The 13,291-nt window shown below is 44.1% G+C and overlaps 1 long non-coding RNA gene across 1 annotated transcript; it reads right to left on the bottom strand.

Annotated features, from left to right (window-relative positions):
• Positions 1 to 3,756: 3,756 nt before the first annotated feature.
• On the bottom strand, positions 3,757 to 12,096 carry LOC138740755 (uncharacterized). Its single transcript, XR_011343152.1, has 3 exons — positions 11,861 to 12,096; positions 10,573 to 10,808; positions 3,757 to 5,588 (listed from the first exon to the last, which is right to left on the bottom strand). It is a non-coding gene; the product is annotated as an uncharacterized lncRNA (long non-coding RNA).
• Between the last annotated feature and the right edge of the window lie 1,195 nt (positions 12,097 to 13,291).

Below are 13,291 nucleotides of genomic sequence, written 5' to 3'. Positions count from 1 at the left end.
CCAAATATGGGCTCCAAACATTTTAAAAACATAATATTTATCCCTCAAATTGCACGTTACCTTCTCCAACGGGATACAATACCTTAATTTCGAATGCCATCTCTGTTAATTAAGTACCATCTGATCTTTCCACGAAATGCAATACATTTCCTCGCCACTGCCAATTCCAATCTCAGCAAAGCTATTTGAAATTTATCCAATTCATATACCAAATAGAACTCGTTAATATACATAATTTTAAAATGTTTTGCCTCTAAAGAAAAATTTATTTTCAAAATATTCTGTAAACAATCGTTAACGCAATACCAAAAGTGTTTAACCTTATTGCAAGACAATCTTTGTCTTTGCTTCATGGATGAAGATTTATGGAGGGGTATGTCCACATCTGCTGCAGAGTCGTTGGTGACTGACAAGTCCGATGCAGGACAGGCAGGCACGGTTGCAGCGGTTGCAAGGGAAAATTGGTGGGTTGGGTGTTGGGTTTCCCCCCTTTGTCTTTTGTCAGTGAGGTGGGCTCTGCGGCCTTCTTCAAAGCAGGTTGCTTCCTGCTGAACTGTGAGGCACCAAGATGCATGGTTGGAGGCAAGATCAGCCCACTGGCGGTGGTCAATGTGGCAGGCACCAAGAGATTTCTTTAAGCTGTCCTTGTACCTCTTCTTTGGTGCACCTCTGTCTCAGTGGCCAGTGGATAGCTCGCCATATAACACGATCTTGGGAAGGCGATGGTCCTCCAATCTGAAGACGTACCCACCCAGCACAGTTGGGCATTCAGCAGCCTGGATTCAATGCTTGCGGACTCTGCCAGCTCGAGTACTTCGATGTTGGTGATGAAGTCACTCCAATGAATGTTGAGGATGGAGCAGAGACAGCGCTGATGGAAGCGTTCTAGGAGCCATAGGTGATGCCGGTAGAGGATCAATACTGAACGTATAAACGTACCTTTCTGACCATTACATTGAAAACACAAATCAGTTAAACTCAAATTATATATTTTCAAATGCTAGGGAGTCAAATATAATTGATGTATAAAGTTATAAGTTACAGGCCTATATCTAACATTATAATGTTTGTCATACTATCATTACAAACAATTTTCCAATGATCTCTATCAAAATCAGATCCCAAATCTTTCTCCCATTTCAGTCTTCAATTATGCAGATCTATTTTAGGTATTTCTGTTGCAATAATTTATACATTTCAGAAATAAAGTTTTTCTTCCCGCCATCACGAACCAACATTCCAGATTTCTTCTCTTTAGGTAAAAACAAATTCTTGCCAATGTAATCATGTAACATTGATTTAATTTGATTATAACCAAAAAATATCTGAATTGGAATTTGATATCCTTCTTTCATTCTTTCAAATGAAAGAACCCGACTTAATTCATAACAATTATTTATCAACTTTATTCCTTTCTAGTCCCAAATCTTAAGAAGGTTATTATTAACCATAAAAGGAAAAATGGTTTATTCTGATACAAAGGAGTATCGAGATATTTTACCAAATTCTTTATTTATCTCATTCCGAATGCCCATCAAATGAGATAAACGTGGCAATTTATAAATCTCAATAATTTAGACAAAAGATTTCTCGCTCTTCTAAGTAAAATTAATAGGCGTTGGAGAATAATTACGAGGTGCAAAACAACACAGATAATAAGTGGAGAACAATGTGTAACATTCCCAGTTCTACCCTTTCTCGTGTTAGCGATATTTGCTGAACCGGGTGGTTTCCGTGAAATTGCGATCTGTATTCCAGATTTCATCCATGGAATTGCGGTCTGTATTCCAGGTTTCCTCTGCGGAATTGCGATCTCTATTGCAGATTTCGTCCGTGGAAATGTGATCTGTCTTCCAGATTTCGCCCGTGGAATTGCGATCTGCATTCCTGATTTTGTCCGTGGAATTGCAATCTGTATTTCAGATTTCATCTGTGGAATTACGATATGTATTTCTGATTTCTTCAGTAGAATTTGATCTGTATTCCAGATTTTGTTAATGGAATTGTGATCTTTTTCCCAGATTTGATCCGTGGAATTTCGATCTGCATTCCAGACTTCGTCCATGGAATTGTGATCTGTAATCCAGATTTCATCCGTGGAATTGCGATCTGTATTACAGGTTTCGTTCCATATTCATACAGTTTCTCAACTGATTTATTTCCACTAGCAGCTCTGAAGGAATATGATCTGAGAAGCTGGTATGCGTGTGTAAATCCAGTTGATGAAGTAGATATACAGCTGATGTTTGTGAAACTCAAGCCATGATTGAACTGACCCAACAGCAGCTCCATGCAACCTGCCGGTTGTATTACATTCCAATAAACGTTTGATCAATTCAGAACACTTGCAGACTTCACCAAAGCCGAAGCATTGCACAAGTCACACCACGCGATGAGTTATGTTCAGAGGCGAGGATCGCAGGACTCAACGGCTGAAGAAGGTGAGGCGATAATCGCCAACTGCTGTTCAGGTTGGGGACGCCCATGTGATCAATGACAGTTACCGAAATGTTCCTTAAGCTGATCTTCTTGTATACGGACAGTGAAAGGGATCGTGACTTGTTATTAATGTTTGATGGTTTATTTTATGGTGCTTTATTCCTGTCTTTATCAGGGTCCAGGACGTAGTGATTATATTTGTTTTGAGAGGAATCCGATCAACGCCTCATATACAGAAAGAAACCCAGAGTAAAGGCCTGCAGAGTAACAGAGAGAGAGAGAGAGAGAGAGAGAGAGAGAGAGAGAGAGAGAGAGAGAATAGAAAAACAGAGAAGTTTGTGCAGATCAAAGGGAACAGATTTTTTTTTAAATTGTGGCCTTTATACAGGAGTCTGAAGATGGCCATAAGGGAAAGATCTTTGAATCAGATGTTGCAGAATCGCCCATTCGTGAAGCTTCTTCTCTGCAGGGGCTGGTTGATGAAGAGCGTTGGGCACAGATGGATTGCCCAGATTTCTTCTCTTCAGGTAAAAACAAATTCTTGCCAATGTAATCATGTAACATTGATTTAATTTGATTATAACCAAAAAGTATCTGAATTGGAATTTGATATCCTTCTTTCATTCTTTCAAATGAAAGAACCCGACTTAATTCATAACAATTATTTATCAACTTTATTCCTTTCTAGTCCCAAATCTTAAGAAGGTTATTATTAACCATAAAAGGAAAAATGGTTTATTCTGATACAAAGGAGTATCGAGATATTGGTTGCTATTGTTGCTGTTGGTTGCTATTCAAAGGCAGCGGAATGATGGAATGGATAGAGGGGAAGGAGGTGTGTGTGTGTGTGTGTGTGTATATGTGTGTGTGTGTGTGTGTGTGTGTGTGTGTGTGTATGTGTGTGTGTGTGTGTGTGACGGACTGAGCAATGTTCATAACACTAAAAGAGTTGTTTAGTAATGCAGGAGACAGACTAAATATTCTCCGGTTTCTGATGCAGTTTGGGTGTTCGAGCACTTCTTTGTCATCGAGGAGATAACACGAAAGTTGGAAGTGTTGAGGTTCGTGTTGAAGTCTCTGGTAGGTTACACAGGATATCGAGAGAATGTAGATTTGGGCAGAGAAGTGTCAGATGTAGTTCAATCCGGATAGTTTGGAAATTAAACGTTAAAGGCAGAGCACATGATTAAAGGCAAGATTCTTAACAGTGTGGAAGAACAGAGGGACCATGGGATCAAAATCCTAGATCCCTTAAGGTTGCTGTCAGAAGTACAAATTCTCACACATGAGTCTCTTTAAAACTGATGACACAACAAGCTTTATTTACAAGTCTGCAGAGTTGGACTCAACTGGCTTCTCGCCAAGTCAAGCCCCGATACATACAGTGCATTGATTTTTATACCTTTTTTGTTTGTCCTTCCCCTTCTTTTTAACACTGTTTTAATTGGTTAGTTTTTGCAAAATCATCCTAAATACACTTGCATTTGTAATTATCATGTTTGTTACGTACACTACGAACTCTACATACACTAAATTCTGTTTCTCACTCTTTTTATCAATCTTTGGCTCCTACATGTCTCTCTGTGACCATGAAAATCTCTGTTTGTTATAACATTGTCTAGCTGAACTTTTATGCTAAGCTCCTTGTCTATTCTGGCTTCCCCTTTTATGATTAATCATCACATTTTAACTTAAGCCCTTTTTAACCTAAATTCTCTATCTATAACAATCCACCCCTTTCTTTCTTTAAAATGTGTGTATTATTTCTGAATGGGGACCTTAACCAAGGGAAGAAAACCATCTTTTGATAAATCAATTTCGTGCTGAAGTAAAATTCTAACTGGGTCTCCCAGGCCCCCTGGTTGCATGGTCTGCTGGACCATCGAAATCACTAGGCTGCGCAGACAGGGAATAAGACAGGGCAAAACATATCCCCATTCCCAAACCCTTTTAAGAATGGGGTTTAATTGGTATGGTCTTGTGATAGTGGAGCTGCTACAATTCCAAAGCTGAAAACTGCTATTAGACAGGGGTAGGCAATCAGTCTTAAAAACAATGGATAAGAACCAAGTCAGGGGTTTAGGAAACTAAGTGAAATTACCAGGCGAAATGCGGATCCATACAGCCTTGCAGGGACTTTTTCCTACCGGGTACTTGCCGGCTCGTGAGAGGCAATAAAAACCGGAGGGGACGTTGGAAGAGAGACCAAGTCTCCCTTGACCTTATTCGGTTAGTGGTCCAAACTCGGGAGATCATGGTCCATGAGTCGAGGGACTCCCCCCACCAAGGCCATTGCTCTGACATCCGTGGACCTCCGCTGACCCAACAATTGGTTACATTAAAAGTTCCTGCAATTCTAGTTGCAAGATCAACAAAAAGGTTATTTCCCCCAACTGCGTGGCCGAAACTTTCATGGCCATTTGGATGGACCCGAACCAAGTCTGGCTGCCCCAAAGGGGCAGGCACTCTCGAGTGTGGAGTGGGACTCTCTACCGGAACAGTACAATGGTGTATGCAAAACCAGAGTCCATCAGGGCATGGTGGGCCTGACTCACCCTCCCAGGGCCAACCATTAAGAGGGAAAGGAGTACTATTAGGAATCTGTATATAATGACCCACATTACTTCTCTCTTTCTCCATACAAGGGGTATATGGATGTTGGGTGGTATTTTCTGCCCAGCATTTCTTAGGAACTGAGGTATAGGAAATGAAATTACCCTCCTTTCTTTCCCAAGTGCGGTCCTGAAAAAGGACTACTGTGTCTCTGCACTTCTTACACTTCAGACCTGACAAAGACATAGGCAAACCAAGAAAAATCAAAGCATTTAACAATAACATTGTCAATCAAGTCTTTCTGCGAAATCGCAAAGTAAGAGGTTTGTCTCCAGGAACACAAGTCCAATCTGAGTCCGTATCAGGGTCCTGAGGCGCCTCTACAGGTCCCTTAAATCTGGATGCGTGCGTCCACCCCTTCTCTCTTGTTCGTACTGCAGCCTCTGTAGTCAAGAGAACTTGGAATGGACCTTCCCACTGTGGCTGGAGTTTTTCAGTTTTCCAGGTCTTGATGAGAATCCAGTCTCCTGGTTCCACCTTGTGTAAAGAAAAGTCTAGAGGCGGTGTTTGTGCCAATAGTCCCCTCTTTCGTAAATCTGTAAGAGAGCGTGACAGTGCCTGTAAATAGTTCCTAACAAAAATATCCCCTTCCCCCAAGGTGGGACACCCCTCAACTGTACTCCAGAAGGGAAGCACAAACATCATCTCATAAGGGGACAACTCCACATCCCTGCATGGGGCAGTACGAATTCTCAATAAGGCCAGGGGCAGACACTTTATCCAAGGCATTTTAGTTTCCACCATTAATTTTGTCAATTGCGTCTTTAGGGTTCCATTCATACGTTCAACCCTCCCTGAGCTTTGTGGATGCCAAGGGGTATGCAATTTCCAAGAGACCTGCAATGCATCACAAATCAATTGCTGGACTTTGGAGCAAAAACGTGGACCCCTGTCTGAGTCTGTAGAATCCATTATACCATATCTGGGAATCACCTGCTCTAGGAGGAGGTGAGCTACTGTAGAGACTGTAGCATTTACTGTTGGGAAGGCTTCCACCCATCGGGTAAAGTGATCTATCACCACCAACAGATACTTCCATCTTTGGACTTGAGGTAACTCTGTGAAGTCAATCTGGATTCTTTGGAAGGGGCGTATGGCCAACGGTTGACCTCCCATGGTACTCGTCCTCATTACCTTCTTATTAATTCTTGTGCAGATGTGGCAGTTCTGCACCTCCTGTTGGGCCAAGGTGTAGATCCCCTTACACACATATTCTCGAAGCACTGTGTCGCACAAGGCCTGGGTGCCCCAGTGGCTCTGATGATGCAGGTGTTTTAAAATATTGCGAGTTATTTCCTTATTTAGAACCATTCTTCCATCCGGTGTCTTCCATGTTCCATCAGGCAGCTGGCTTGCGCCCAGCTGAACCATGTCCTTTTCTTCCTTAGCAGTGAAAATGGGAGCCTTTTTTATACCTTGTCTTATTGGGATTAAGGTCAGCAAACGGACTTCTTGTTGCATGGCTGCCCTTTTGGCCTCTTCATCAGCCAGTCTGTTCCCAATTGCGGTCGGGGTATCTCCCCTCTGATGGCCTGGTATGTAAGACCACTGCTATTTCCCGGGGTAATGTCAGGGCTTCCAAAGTCAGAGTAATCATCTGTTCGTGTGCCAATTCCTTTCCTCTTGATGTAATCAGACCGCGCTCCTTCCAGATCTTACCAAAGGTATGCACTACCCCGTATGCGTATTTGGAGTCAGTGTAAATTGTTCCAGTTTTCTCTGCCAGTACTCTGAGGGCTCTCTGCAAGGCATATAGTTCACAGGACTGTGCCGACCAGCTTCCGGGTAGCCTCGCGGATTCTACCACTTTCCAAGCATTTCCTTCTATTATGGCATACCCGCTTCTCCTCATTCCGTCAACACATCTGGCGGAGCCGTCAATGTAGAATTCATATCCCTCTCCCAGAGGAGTATTGCAAAGGTTCTCTTGGGTCTTGGTCTGAAGATTCGTCAACTCGACACAGTCGTGCTCCACTTCTTCCCCTGTTTCACTGCCGTATAAAAACTGAGCTGGGTTGCAACTATTATTCTTAGCAAACTGTAGATCTTCTCCGACCATTAAAATGGTCTCGTACTTTAATATGCGGGAATCAGTCAGCAATCGATGGGCGGTTTATGTTAATAGAACACTCACAGAATGGGAGGTGTACACAGTCATCCTTCCTCCAAAAGTAAGTTTACGTGCCTCCTCCACCAACAGAGCAGCAGCCGCTACTCCCTGGATACACGTCGGCCATCCGCGAGACACTGGGTCCATCATTTTGGATAGGAAAGCCACTGGGTGTCGCTGACCGCCTTTTTCCTGCGTTAAAACTCCCACAGCTGTTCCTTGGTTATGAGTGACAAATAGCTGGAAGGGTTGTTTTAAAGAGGGCAGAGTGAGTACCAGGGCTCGCGTCAGGCGATGCTTCAAGTCCTCAAACCATCCCTTCTCCTCCTGGGTCCATTTCAATGGATATTCATCTTCATTTGTCAGCTTTTCATACATAAACTTCACCAACGCTGAGTAGTCCTCAATCCATAACCTACAGTAACTTAAGAGTCCCAGGAATTGTCTTATTTCCTTCTTATTATGGGGTAACGGCATTCTAGTGATTCCCGCAATCCGTTCAGGGGTAATCCGTCTCTGTCCTTTACTTATCTGGTGTCCCAGATATACCACAGTCCTCTCAACGAACTGTAACTTGTTCCTGGACACTCGCAGACCCTTTTTCCCCAGATAATTCAAGAGTCTAATTGTATCTCCCCTCATTTCCTGTTCCTTGGGTCCTGATAACAGTAAATCGTCCACATACTGCATCAGTTGGGAATCATCGGATCGTGGATAGTCCGCCAGGATTTGTTCTAGCATTTGTCCAAACAGGTTCGGAGATTCAGTGAACCCTTGGGGCAATACAGTCCACCGAAGCTGCCTCCGTCTACCAGTCCATGGATTCTCCCATTCAAAGGCGAACATATCTCTACTTCCCTCTTCTAGTGGACACGTCCAGAAGGCGTCCTTCAGGTCGATAACACTAAACCACTCATGGTCTGGGGGAATCCGACTCATAATAGTATAGGGATTAGGCACCACTGGGTGGCGGGTCTGAACAATAGCATTCAAACTTCTTAGATCCTGAACTAGGATCCATCTGACTTTTTCACTGGGAGTATAGGGGTGTTATAGGGTGACATGCATTCCTCCAATAGTCCGTCTCGTATTAGGGTCTCAATTACCGGCTGTAGCCCCTTCCTCCCTTCCAAAGAAATAGGATACTGATATTTCCTTACCGGCTGATGACCTGGTATTAATGTGACATGTAAAGGTGGGATGTCCAGACCTCCTCGATTTCCCTTCTTATACCAGACTCTCTCGTCAATCTGCCGTTCATCCTCCTCCTTCAGAGCACAGAGGTGGACTCGCACTTCTCCGTCCACGGGGAGAGCACCCAAACCTAGGAGAGCCTGTAAAACTCTTCCTAGGAGGTTAAATCCGGCCGACGGTAACAACAAGAGGTCCTGTACCCCTTCTCTCCCTTCCAGCTTCACTGTCACTTGGGGAATTATCGATACCATTCTGGGAGCCCCTTCTATCCCAGAAATTTTCAAATTGCTTTTTACAGGCTCGGTCCCGATCAGCACAGTTATTACACTACTTCGTTCCGCTCCCGTGTCCACCATAAACACCACCTCTTCTCCCTGGGGACCAATTTTTAGTTTTACCAAGGGTTCCCTCTTATACCTGGTCCCCAACATTCGGAACCCCTGACCCCCCTAATCTTCTTCCATGAGTTCGAGGGTACGCACTTCCCTCTTATATTGGGGGAATTCCCTCTTGAAGTGTCCTTCCTCGTTGCAGTAATAGCACTTAACGGGTCTCCGGGGTCTCCCCTCTCTTGGATATCTTGGGTTGCTTAGAGGAAGGTTTTGTTTCCTTTCCCATCTGGACTCGGCATTTATCTGTCGGATAGTCTGTACCATAATCTTCGCTGCCCTCTTTTGACCTTCCTCTTCCCTCTGCACATATACTCTTTGTGCCTTTTTCAACAGGTCGCTCAGGGGTTTTTCATTCCAGCCCTCCTCCTTTTCTAGTTTCTTTCTAATGTCCTGCCACGATTTGGAAACAAATTCGATTCGAATAAGCTGTTCACCCATTGGTGTACTAGGGTCCACACCCGCATACTGTTGGACATTCTTTCTCACCCTCTCCAAGAAATCAGTAGGGGACTCATCTTTTCCCTGGTGGTTCCCAAATGCCTTGGTGAAATTGTGACCCTTTGGCACAGCCTCCCGTATCCCTTTAATCGTCCACTCTCTATATTGTCTCATACTTGCCAATCCCTCGGGTGTTCGTTTGTCCCACCTGGGTTCATTCAAGGGATATTTTTGTTCATGGGGTCTGGGGTCCCCAGGTTGTTCACGTTCCCACATGAGGAGGGCAGCCTGTCGAATCATCTGCCTCTCCTGGGGTGAGAATAATGTTCCCATTATTGCGTGCATCTCTTCCCAGGTATATGTGTTTGGTCCCAGGAACTGGTCGAACTGTTCGGCCAGTCCCATGGGATCTTCCAATAGATTTTTCATTTCCTTCTTAAATCCCCGCACCTCCATACTAGTTAAGGGAACGTTTACATATCCTGTTCCCCCTCCCGGTCCTCCCATAGGAACTTCCCTCAGGGGATTTAGGCTTTCTGAAGACTTCGATGGTCCTGGACCAGTCTGGGATCTGGTCCAGGGTCGGTTTACCGGTGGAAGTTTAGGGTCCGACTCCCTTAATTCATCCCTTTGTTCCCGGCCCCTTCCGGGGCAATCAGATTCATCACCTTTCCCCTCCAGCAGCGAGCTTCCCTCGGGCGCAGTGGGCACCGGGGGAACATAAGGAGGGGGGAGGTTGTCCAGAGGTTCCCACTTCTTTTCTCCCGCTACCCTCAATTTAAAACATTTTGTTAAGGATCTTGGCCAGGGAACCCAACAAAATGCATATGCTGACTCTTCTTGATTCACCTTTTGTCTCGAATTTACATATATGTTTAATGCTTGTCTAACCCAATCCTCATCAGATCCAAATTTCAGCCACCAGACCGAGGAACCTTTGATAGGCTGTTTCGACCAAAGAAGACAATATTGAACCATCTTTTTCTTGTTTTTGTCTCGATATCGTTTACTATCCCAATTTTCAAACATTCTCCCCAAAGGGCTGTCAAGGGGAACTCCCGGGAAATGTCCTGATCTTTCATACGAGCCCTTAGATTTTGATCCTCCCATTTTTCCCACCTAGATCCGTTTATCGTTGCTGAGGACCCTCCCGTTCGGGACCCTACTCACTTTCTTCTCGGACGCCTCGTCGGAGGTACTATCCCTCTGCCGGTTCCCGCCGAGGTTTCCCTGGGGTCTATCCTAGGGTCCCACGACAGGGTCCTCACGCCACGACAAAGGCTCTACACTTGATTTATCGTTTTATAGTTTTTTATCCCGTCATGACCGTTACCTGGGTGGTCTCATCCGTCAATCCCCACACCACAATCATAAGTCGTCACTTACCGGTGTCTTCCTGGGGATTGAACCATCACCCCTCTCCTTTTCGTCTTGTCGTGTCACCTTGTCTGGATACCACTCGCTCAATCTGCCCAAGACGACGAGCAAGGGACTAGGAGCCGCTGAACTCAGCGGGGTGCACCACCTCTGATGTCCCTCTTTCTCGCCTCCTCCCACGGCTGGAGTGTAGATCCCAGACGAGCCCCCAATTGTCAGAAGTACAAATTCTCACACATGAGTCTCTTTAAAATTAATGACACGACAAGCTTTATTTACATGTCTGCAGAGTTGGACTCAACTGGCTTCTCGCCAAGTCAAGTCCCGATACATACAGTGCATTGATTTTTATACCTTTTTTGTTTGTCCTTCCCCTTCTTTTTAACACTGTTTTAATTGGTTAGTTTTTGCAAAATCATCCTAAGTACACTTGCATTTGTAATTATCATGTTTGTTACGTACACTACGAACTCTACACACACTAAATTCTGTTTCTCACTCTTTTTATCAATCTTTGGCTCCTACATGTCTCTCTGTGACCATGAAAATCTCTGTTTGTTATAACATTGTCTAGCTGAACTTTTATGCTAAGCTCCCTGTCTATTCTGGCTTCCCCTTTTATGATTAATCATCACATTTTAACTTAAGCCCTTTTTAACCTAAATTCTCTATCTATAACAGTTGCCGTGCAGGTTGATAAGGTAGTTAAGAAGAATTCTGGTATGCTGGCCTTTATTAGATTGGGAATTGAGTTCCAGAGTCGTGATATATAAAGCCCTGGTGGTATGAGGCTTAGAATATTGCTAAAGTTCTGATCGCTTCAGTACAGGATGCATGTGGAAGTTACAGAGAGGATGCAGAGATTTCCTAGGATGTTGCCAGTTTGCAGCAAGTGTCTTATGGGGCAAGGTTAACAGAGTGAGGGCTTTTCTCTTTAGAGTAAAGGAGGGTGAGAGGCGACTTAATAGTGGTCTACACGATTTGTGAAAGACATAGGTGGGGTGAAAAACAAACTTCTTCCTAAGGCGAGAGTAGAAAACACCAGAGGACATTTGCTCAAGGTGAGGAGAGGAATGTTTGGGGGAGACGTCAGGATTAAGAATTTACACAGAATGTGGTTGGGGCCTGGAATGCAATGCCCGGATGTTGGTTCAGGCTGGTACAATAAGAACATTTACAAACACTCTTAAACAGGTATATGATTGCAATAAATATAGAGGTTCATATGTGTGAGTCAGCGAAAGCGACGCCATCCCGTGGCCGAAGTGGAAGCTGCAATTTCAAACGTGAAAATTACCAGATGGGAAGAGCAGGACTCCGACGGAAATGGCCGGCAAGTACCTGAAGAAAACTCCCCAGAACCCCTTGGTGATGGGGAAAGGATCAGGATCCTCCTTCCTCAACATGACCATCAGACCGGGCGCTCGTGGCCGGGAGTGCAAGGTCGGCTTCGGCAGCGGTCGCGGGGCTGCAGCGCTGAATCACGCAGGCAACGGAGCATCCCGACAGGAGAAACACCAGAAAATCGGCGACGGTGCAGTCAACGGGGAAGAGTTTAATACTTACCTCTGACCCAGTAGCGGATCCAGAATCGAGTCCCGCAAAGCAGCGGACGTCAGTGTCAGCGTCGGTGCCGACAACGGGGACGACTCCAATACTCACCTCTTACCCAGTAGCGGGCCCAGGATCGAGTTCCTGGGAGCAGTGGAGACCTGATAGCAACCGGCATTGAAACAAACAGATGAGCTGGCAGGTGCAGCGCTGCACTGCAAGATATCTCTCATACTGGCAGATGCAGCAGCGCAGGGTCCAGAAATCAACAAGAGCAAGACTCCAGTTCCTGGGAGCAAGGAGATCGAGAAAGAGAACACTGCTAAAAAATATGGATTGGATTCAGTGTTTATTGTTTTGGAAGGTATCACTGGTCAAATACAGCAAATGCATAACATGTCAAAACAAATATCAACTCAAATTACTCAAGGATTTATGGAGATGAAAATAAAAATGAATACTTTGTGTGATGGGATTTCAACTGTGAAACAAGAAATGACTGTAGTTAAAAGTGATATTAATAAGTGTATACAACCAGTAAATACTAGGCAAGATAATTTTAAGAAAATTGAAATAGCTTTTTCTGAGTTTCAAACTCAGATGGAACACAATAGATAAAAAATGGAAAAAGTGGAAGGTTCATTTGCGGATTGGGGGTTTCCGAAAATAGATTTAATGATGAAGAAGGAATAATGTGAAAATAATTGGTCTTCAAGAGGATATGGAAGGTGCTGATCCTATAATTTTTTAAAGCACTGGATCCCAGAGCTGCTGGGTAAGGAAGTCTTTTCCTGAAGGTTTGGAATTGGATAGAGCTCATAGGGCTTTGAGAAGAAGACCACTTGCAGGACTAGCACAAAGAGTGGTTTTGATTCGTTGTTTAAAATATCAAGATCATGAAATGATTCTATGCATGGCAGTACAGAATGCAAGACAGAATCGATCTCCATTAATGGTGCAACATAATAGTCAGGAGGTTATTAGAAGTGAATGAAAATTTAATACAGCTAAAGATGTTTTGTGGTGAAAAGGCTATAAGTTTGCTTTTCATGATCCTGCAGTTTTGAAGGTTTTCTGTGGCAATTTTCAATCTGAAATTTTTGAGAATGATCATGATGCCTTGGTTTTTGCTAATTCCTTGCCGGAATTGCGAAGAAATGGATCAGCTCCTCCATTA

The sequence above is a fragment of the Narcine bancroftii genome, chromosome 8 (genome assembly GCF_036971445.1).
Source record: "Narcine bancroftii isolate sNarBan1 chromosome 8, sNarBan1.hap1, whole genome shotgun sequence".
NCBI classification, from domain to species: domain Eukaryota; kingdom Metazoa; phylum Chordata; class Chondrichthyes; order Torpediniformes; family Narcinidae; genus Narcine; species Narcine bancroftii.
The sequence above is the reverse complement of the archived record's forward strand: the minus strand, read 5'-3'. Positions and strand labels throughout refer to the sequence as shown.